At 34.2% G+C, this 9,823-nt stretch overlaps 1 non-coding gene across 1 annotated transcript; it reads right to left on the bottom strand.

Moving 5' to 3' along the window:
• Positions 1 to 1,896: 1,896 nt before the first annotated feature.
• On the bottom strand, positions 1,897 to 1,968 carry TRNAH-GUG (transfer RNA histidin (anticodon GUG)). Its single transcript has one exon. It is a non-coding gene; the product is annotated as a tRNA-His (tRNA).
• Positions 1,969 to 9,823: the final 7,855 nt, after the last annotated feature.

Raw genomic sequence — 9,823 nt, 5'->3', positions numbered from 1 at the left:
CGATTTACAGACTAAATTTCCGCTCCCTAAAATAGCATGTTAGACATGTTTCTCGTATACCACAAAGTAGCTAGTTCGTTGGACTTCAATTTCAATTATCTGCTTGTGAGAAAACAATATTTCTAAAACAACTGAATTACTAAATTCATTACTTAGTAACTCGAGATCGACATCGAATGGACTTAGCAATATTTCAACTCTTAAGAAAGTGCTCAATCATTTTGACAAGGATAAGTAACTTTCCTTTATCTTTTTTCCCATCAAGTGATTAGATGTTGGTTTCAAGTTGATAACGGCACTGTAGTCTGATAAATATGTGGTCATTCAAAAGTCACAACTTTAAGGCGTTATAAATATATGTTTTAGGTAGAAAAACAGCACTGTGTTGAGCATACTACGGAGTTTAATTTTCACAAAACATTGGGAATATGTCAGCCGTTCTCTTTTCAACATGCACCAGTCTTTCTAGGACAAGATACACAACATTTTGCAGACAGTGTCTTGGAATAATCCCAATTTTTTCCGAATTATCTCTTTCAGTTGCTATAGGATTGTGGGTGTGTTACGAAACTCATTATTTAATGTAACCCCACAACTAAAAGTCGGCTGGGTTGAGATCTGGAGATCGTGGAGGCCACATTATTGAAAAGTGCCTATTGATAACACAATCTCAGAAAATCTGTATAATTAATTGTTTTTCAGGAGTTATATATGGAGCGGTACGCCGTCTTGAATGAAGATTATGTATTCCAGGTCTTCCAGACTTCTTATGAGCAACAGAACCAGTTTCCACAAACCTCCTGATTGAATGCCCGTAATTACGAATGGAAAATAGGCCTTCTCTTAAATTGTTAAGTGTTTTAAGTTTTCTCAGACCTTGAGAAGAACTACTGCTTTCATAATAGCATTGAAAGAGCCGTATCCTAACATTAATTCAAGATAGAACCACGGCTTGAAACTTCAAAATTCTTGTGGCAATACTAATACAGAGTGTTTCATTGGGATGTCCCACCTTTTAATTAGCTATAACTCTGCATCCATAGATGAGTTTTAAATTGTAAGTATATAGAAACGATGCATGAAATCGGCAATTTCAGCGGATACCGGCAAATGGCAGATTGCCTTAGATACACCATCATAATGTTCACTGTTGTCACGTAAACATTCATCTCTCAGGCTATGTAAATTCTCAAAACACAAGGATATGGGCGTCAGGAAGTCCTCATGTGCACCATGAGACATCACTTCATCCAGAAAAAGTTGAAGTGTAGTATGCAATATCCGGTCATAGAATAATTGAATCAATTTTCTTTGAAGAAACTATAAATACAGATGTGTGTAGGAACTTTCTCCGGACTTCGTGCAGCAGCTAGATGACTCGAACTTACGCAGGGATATTTTTAATAGGATGCCGCCACATGCCACATATCTAATGAATCCACGGCACGCATTAGAAGCTTTTTCGAAGGCCGTGTCAACTCTCAAGGTTTGTGGCCTCCAAGGTCACCAGACTTGACGTCAGCGGATTATTTTATGTGGGGTTATCTCAAAGAAAGAGTGTAAAGAAACAAATCACGAACCGACTAGAATCTCTGGACAAACATCACAGCCGAAATAAACAACATCGACGTAGACATATTGACGGTAGCATCTGACATGGTGAAACGGGCAAGAATGTATCTCCAGGAGGAGTGGGGATACTGCCAGCACATATTGTAACTGTAAGTTATTTTCCTAGAGATAACTTCTTATTTACACTTATTTACGTTGATTTTTATTTAGTCAAACAATATTTTATTTTATTTTATTATAATGTACCGAAGTGCATATGATATTTCCATGCAGATATTCTGCGTCATCATACGATGAAAGAGTAATGGAACGGAGAAAAATTCTCTCCGGCGCCGGGATTTGAACCCGGGTTTTCAGCTCCACGTGCTGACGCTTTATCCACTAAGCCACACCGGATTCTACCCCGGCGTCGGAGAGAATTTTTCTCCGTTCCATTACTCTTTCATCGTACTCTTTCATCAAACAATATTTAAAAAGTGGGATATCCTACTGAAACCTATGTAAATCACTAATTTTAATCAACACAATAGTAACTATGAAAATGCAAAATGTATGTAATGAAAACCTTGATTATTTACCCAACACAGTGATGTTTGTTTTGATGCCTCAAATATTATACTGGTAGCCTATTATTTACAAAATTTTAAAATATGAAGTAAGTTTTGAATGACCTTATATTTTATTCGACAAAGGAGGAGCATAATGATGGAGATGGGGAAGAAAAGGCTGTTAGTATTTTAAACACAGTAATAACATAGTAGTCATTATTATTGCAACTAATCCGCACATCACTTGTAAGTCTGTACAAAGCGAACATGGTACGAGTTGCTATTTATATACATTAGAATGAGCCACAATGAGCAGTACATCGACATATTACTTGTCTCTTAAAAAATGTTATTACAATCTAAAATACAGGATCTCTGGTATCTCGGAGCCATGTTCTAAAGCTTGGCTTGCGATTATATGTGTGAGAGTGGACAGACAATCTCAAACGGAAACAAGTGAGTTGCAAACAAACGGAAATGCATGCATAAAATACGTCCAGTTATAATACCCTCATCAGTTCACAGCGCTGCCAACCTGTCCTTAATTTAGGTTGCCAGTGTCGATGAAAAAACTTCAAGTTTCTCAGAAGAAAAAGGGTTAGTACTTAGCAGAGGAGAACTATATGAAATGTTGAACTAATCATTCATTACAGTGATTAAAATAGTTCAAACATATTTTAAATGCAAATTGTTCTGTTTTTTTTAAGAAATGATTAATTTCCATTGAATGACAAAACCTTTATTATCACATTCTCTTGTGTTTCAGAATTTCATATCATCCTATTTTACAATATTCCAGAGTTGTAGTTTACATCCCACAAATTTGTATAAAGTTCTTTTTCTTATTCATTCCAGGATTAGGTGGTATTACATGTTTCAGTTTCCATTATAAAATCATATTCCTATCTAACTTTTCCCTTTAGTTCTGTAACGTAATGCTTGTTTAGAAAGTCTTTATATCTTCATTCTACTTACATCTTTCTAATTCGTCCCCTATTCTTCCATCTCATCATTAATCGAATTCCAATCTTATTGTGTAACTTCTAATCCTGTCATTTCTTGTGCATCTTTTTACATATTTTAAAGTTCTCACTCATAGTTTGTATGTGACTTACGCCTTTTTCTGTTAAACACCCATGTTTCGGTTTCATATAAAATAGTGGGCATAGCCATAACTCAAATTGAAGTGTTTTAAACACCCAATCAATGAACATTTTAAATTCTTGAGTACAATATTTCTTTCTAAATAGTCTGAGCTTATAATCGGTTACATTATACATTTTATTGCACTTTTCATGTGATTTGTTAGCACAAATATTCTACTGGTGTAGATTGTAAATTCGAATAATAAATGTTTTTTTCCGTTTGTAGCACTTCTTTACACTTGCACTGACTTCCATTTATCGGGTTTAATATAAATCTCTCGCTATAACTTTAGAACTTAACACGTATTCGAACGAACTGGGTTGTTGTAAAAGGCAGTTAAAATTTTTAACTTTATTAATATACGCATTACTCAGATAAATTAATGTTAAAGTATATATCTATATGTTTCTCATTATTTCCACATCATCAACATCATTATCATCATCCACCTGCTGTAGTTGTGTGATTTTTGTTTGTATTTACTTCAAAAAGCCATTAAAGTAAGAGATTCAGCTTAATGTTTTTCATATGCTAGCTATAATAAGTTGAAGTCGGTTAGTGGTAAATATAACTATAAGAAACTTCCTGTATATTAAATTAAACAAAGTAACACATTTCTCACAAAAGGAAAAACTTTTTCGTTTTGTGAATACGAGGAGTGCTTTCTCTTTAAAGCTGAAAAGGCGACGAGTACTGATACAAAGGGTAGCTGGGATTGAGAAACTTCATTTTACGAAAAGATTAATTCTGGTCCGTTAAGAAATAGAGATATAATAAAAATAATAATATTATTACCATTATGATGACGATTATTATTATGATTAGGCCTATTATTATGATTATGATTATGGTTATGGTAGATTATTATTATTATTATAGTTATTATGATTGTTATGATTATGATGGATTATTATTATTATTATTATTATTATTATTATTATTATTATTATTACTACTGGCCATGGTAGGAGACAAAACACGGAACTTAAAAAGTGACAATTAACTTTTAAAATATTACTACACACTAACTCTCTCTATATTAGATACTTATAATTTCTAATACACACATTCTCCATCACCAAAACGAAACATTATCTTCTAATCGTGCTAGAGTCCCTCATGGAACAGGCAAAAATGTCTCGGATATAATATATTATTATATCTTACCGATCGTTAAGATATCAGTTTAAGCAAGCATAATATGATGCGTAATTTCTGTTGCCATTGCAAAAAAGACAGTATCAGTTTAAGATCTGTATTATCAATTGTACTGTATATCATGTTTTGCCATAGTTAAATGCAGTCTGTAGTTTTTTCGAGTTTTCAATACTGTCATCTTGACATATCTCTTTTAGTGGTCCGTAGTGAAATAACTACTGTAGGAGAGAGATAGATACGAAGAAGAATATCCTTGGCATGGAAAAAATTTTGGATTTTGAAATTCATCCTGCAAACAAAACATCAGCACCAAACTGAGATCTGATGTTCTGGAAACCTGCGTAATCCCAATAATGTTGTACGGATGTCAAGTTTGGTCTCTGACAGAGCAACAGAAAAACCTGCTTCGTGTGTACCAGAGGAAAATGGAAAGAAAAGTCCTACAGCCGAGACTGCAAGACAGGATAAGAAACACCGACATCCGAATAAGAAGGGGTATGCAGGATGCAGTGATGCTGGCGCAACGTCTCAAATGGAAATGAGGCGGACACGTGAGTAGGATGGACTGCAGCAGGTAGACCTATGCCTAGACCATGTGGGACCCACGCATTGGGAAAAGAAGCAGAAGACGAGACGTCCAAGGAGAAAGTGTAGGACGCTTTCCGGAGAGAGACTGGAGCGCAGTAGACGAGAACAGCGAGGGACAGGCAGGCATGGAAAAGACTGGAAGAAATTACGAACACTATGTAAACTGTGTATAGTTGTGTATTGTTTACATAGTTAATCTGTGTGTATTAGTTGGATAGTTTGAGTCCGTGTTTAGTGGATGTAGTTCATGTATATAGTTTGCATAATTTTTGTGTTTAACTGTAATAGTTTTTGTGTGTTTAGTTTAGATAGTTTGTGTGTTTAGACTGTATAATTTGTGTGTGCAGTTTGTATAGCTTTTGTGTGTTGACTATAATTTGTGTGTTCAATTTGTATAGGTTTTTGCGTGTTTAGTTTGTGTTAAGATTGTATAATTAATATTTTCAGTTTGTACAATTTTCTGTGTTTTTAGTGTAGATAGTTGTGTGTTCAGACTGTATAATTTATGTGTTCAGTTGTATAGTTCTTGTAGGTGTTTAGTTTATATAGGCTAATTTGTGTCTTTAGTCTGTATAGTTTTTCGTACTTGGTTTGTATAGTTTGTTTATGTGTTTAGTTTGTAAGTATAGTGTAAGCTGTCTTGGACTGGCTCCCCACGTGTAGTAGACCTTCAGTTCACCTCCGTTGCCCTTATGGGATTTCAGGCATTTCATATTCATATTCATATAGTGAAATAAAAATATTCCCGGGGTCTAAATAGAGAAAAAAATCATCAGAAAACAAAAAATGATCCTGTATGGATTGGTGGAAGAATAATTGAGGTTTAAATCATATAGTCTACTTATCTGGTTCATTTGAAATCGATGTACTCATAAATCATGAGTGAAAATGTACAATTAATTAAGACTAATGGCTCCTCGTTCGATGAGAGATCTGTATTCACGTTACAAACCTTGCCTAAGCAGATCACATTAAACTCCTGCTTTATTTATATTCCGGTTGTTACAAAGCAATTCCTTAATCACCAATACACGCAATTAAAACTCTCTTTAAAGGACACTGCAGTGCTTTCCATTAACACCAACATATGGAGTAGCATTTTACAATCTAAAAGACAGACGATGTATAAGTAAGTAGATTACAGCTCACGTTAATTTCAGTTTTTGTTCCTTCTCAATGAAAGCTTAAATTTACAACAGTGTCCTCCACACGATAGCAGACAATAATTATTTTCTCGTTATTATCTGAAACGACTACAGAGAAAAGATTTCCAAAAAGAAGAATCTCGCCGCATTTAAAGGTCTCTCAGGAAATTTTGCTCCTTTTTTGTATGAGACTATAATTGTCTATTTCTTTTTTCAAGCCAATACTCGACAGTTTATTTGATTTTTAGGGATAATCCGTGTTTAAGTACGATTACATTCGACTATTGTATTCTCGGACAACAAAAGTTGAAATAAATAATTTTTTAATCATGTTTTATTTAACGACGCTCGCAACTGCCGAGGTTATATTAGCGTCGCCGGTGTGTCGGAATTTTGTTCCGCTTGTCGCATTTAAGCACACTTAAATGCCTTCGACCTAGCCCGGGATCGAACCCGCAACCTCGGGCACAGAAGGCCAGGACTTTACCAACTGCGCCACCCAGATCGACAAGTTGAAATATAAGTGTTAAATAGTGAGTGTGTCGAAAGTCTGCCGTACGCAGAATACATGTACTACTGTAGCAGTAATAAAAGACAGTTACCAGACTGCATGTAACCAACTGCAACCATAAAATACACTTCTGTAAATTAGCTCAATGATCACAAACAATAACAATTGAGGAGTCAGAAGAAAAGGGGTATAAGTGCACTTAAGTTAATTGTGAGAAAATGTGGTTGAAAATACTTAAGCTTACGTAAATTCCGTGAAATTTTTTATTTCAATTTTAGTGTGTGATGTGGTTAAAAGATGCCACTAAAATTTTAGATGCTTTAGATTGCTCTGGATGCACTTAACTCATGATCTTAGAAATGTCACTTGTACCCCTTTGCTTCTCAACCCCTCAATTCATATATTTGGGGAAATACAGCGTGTGAACTAGCAATGGAAAGCTTTTAGATAATAGATATAGGATTTAAAAAGCAAGTAAAAAAGTTAATGCAATATAGTTCATTTCTGTTTTTAATTAAGAGTACTTTTTATTTCATATGGTTTAGTTCTTATGTTAGCGAGCATGTTTATTGAATCAGAAGGAATTGTCAAAAAAAAAAAAATCTACTCATCATTGCCATAACACTTGTCAACTGAAAACAAGGGGTAGTGGACGTTCAAAAGAGCAATTGTATAATGAAGCGGTCCCAGATGTTACACCTCGAGACATTTCGCCCAATTTGCTTTTTCGCCCAGAACCCAGCATGATTCAATTTAATTTTCACCCAACTACTTATGTCCTACAGACCTATAGAGAACACTGAAATTCTTCGCCAGCGTGTTGATGGGTGTCAGCAGATATTAACAGACACCTGTAATACGGAGAGAGTAAGATAGTCATGATGCGGTGCTTAATCACTCTGAGCACTCTCATATTACCGCTTCTTTTAGATCACTAACATCACCAACTCTCTTTCGCCGAAAGCATTTTCTGAAGTTACTTATGTTTTCAGTCATGACAACACGAATTGAATTACGTTGAAACAATGATAAAGAGGCAGGCATAGAATTAATACTCAGCTGATATATTTGTGCTGACGGACGTTTCTGTAACTAACCTTTTGCTCTGTATGACGGTATGTGGTCGCCATAGAAATACAATTCTGGCGACCTAACGAAAAAGGATAGTTTAAGTTAAATTACTAATATGTGGCCGCACTTCAAAGCCATGTATATTGCGAATAATATCACTTGCATGTTTATTTAGAGAAATAATTTGTCCAATAAAGACGTTATGTTGCGATATTCAGATCGGTTTTCAGTTCTATTTAACTTCTGACTTTTATCCCATGATCTTAATAATATAACATTAGTGCTTTATGAAGTATGGCACCAATTTCTTTTGTGTTTATGTCTGTATTGCAGTATTTATCTAGATCACCTGCAACTCCTGAATTGAGAACCAAGAAGGAAAGGTTAATGTAGGCCTACCTACCCTTGTCTCTCCTAGTCATTCACAATGTTTAAACTGTTCGTGGCTCCAGAATAAGAGAAATTTCATAAAGCCAGGAAAAATGTAACCAATAAAAGCTCATTTAAAATTTAATAATATGAGTAAGATGCATGTTTTAACCGATATTTTAAACTGCGAAAGAAAGATGTTGAAATAAGACCATTTAATGATCAGATATCTAAATTTTTCTTCCAAAATACGTAGAAATATCTCTCCTTGTGTAACATACAAAAAATATATATATTCGGTTTTAAAATGTAAAAATGTTTCATTTACTTCTGTTGGAAAATAACATATTTATCTTTATTTACAACCTTATTCCTGCTATAGCGAAGTCACGATGCCAGAGTCATGAACCATGAGGGATTATGACGTATTTGTCGGTACCTGGCGGTACCTTTACAGCCACGCCAATACTGCAGGAGTTTCATAAATTATTTTATGGCGTCTAGCACATCCATTGAAAACAAATAGAAGAAAAATAATGTAATGCGAAGTTTCACTTTCAGATTATAATTTACACACAGCAGAATTTTAATTCACAACAGTTTAAATTCTACGTACCGTTTTATTATGATTAAAGTCATCTTCTCTATTACAGTTTTTTTTATTTGTGATGAGTTCCTTCCAGTTCTTCTTCTTGGTATAATCTTACCGCCAACATTGATTCTGCTTTATTGCGGTGGCCGTAATAACACCGCTAGGCACCACAACTATATGATGGATGGAAATCATATAAATATACCAATCACTTTTATAGTAATCTTTATGAAGTGTGCATGACTGTGAACAAGACACTCTCTGCTATTTACTGAAACTATTTCTAGCTTACAGACATTTATGTTACTCTATTACACAGTAAAATAAAGGAATCAGCATTCGAAGTTCCGTTTGACATCATCTGCTACGTGCATTCAGTTCATGTACAAGTCTTCGTTGCTTGGGACTGCAGAGTGCTGAGTGATAAGAATGACACGACAAGAAATTAAATGAAACCTTATTTATACACGAGTGACAGAGAGAATAATTCTCACGTATTCTTCCAATTGAAAATCATGCTATGATAACATTGAAATATTATTATTATCCATAAATGACCATATTCCCCTAAAACGATTAGTAAATCAGTGTACGTACTTAAAAATCCTACGTCCAATTTTTATAACCCTATTAACGAACATTTTTGAGCATGAAACACTTGATGAAACAGATTTTACTTTAATAGCTTATATACAAGCAATTATAACTTTTTTTTTTTTTGCTGTGACATCAAAATCGGACGGAATTTTAATAAAAAATATTGTTTAAGTGTGAATTTACGAAAACAAATATTTCCAATATGGAAACCTCTTGTTCTTTAAGAAAAAATTTGAGATGGCTTTCATTTTCTGAAAATAAAGATATGTAGTTTCCCTATAATTTAAATCTGTATGAACAAATTTACCCTGAAAATATTTATTTTTACAATGTAATTAAAAATTTAGTTATGCAAATATTTAAGAAACTGTATTTATATTATATCTAGCAATAATTATTACGGTGAAATAATGTATAGCTAGGAAGGTAAGACATGAGCCAAACATTCGTATGCGCAGTAGACTATGGTGATATCTCCTTTATAGGAATTGTCGGAAAGGAGTAAATGTCTTCCTTCCTGCGTGTG

This window comes from Periplaneta americana, chromosome 12, assembly GCF_040183065.1.
Source record: "Periplaneta americana isolate PAMFEO1 chromosome 12, P.americana_PAMFEO1_priV1, whole genome shotgun sequence".
NCBI lineage: Eukaryota > Metazoa > Arthropoda > Insecta > Blattodea > Blattidae > Periplaneta > Periplaneta americana.
The sequence above is the reverse complement of the archived record's forward strand: the minus strand, read 5'-3'. Positions and strand labels throughout refer to the sequence as shown.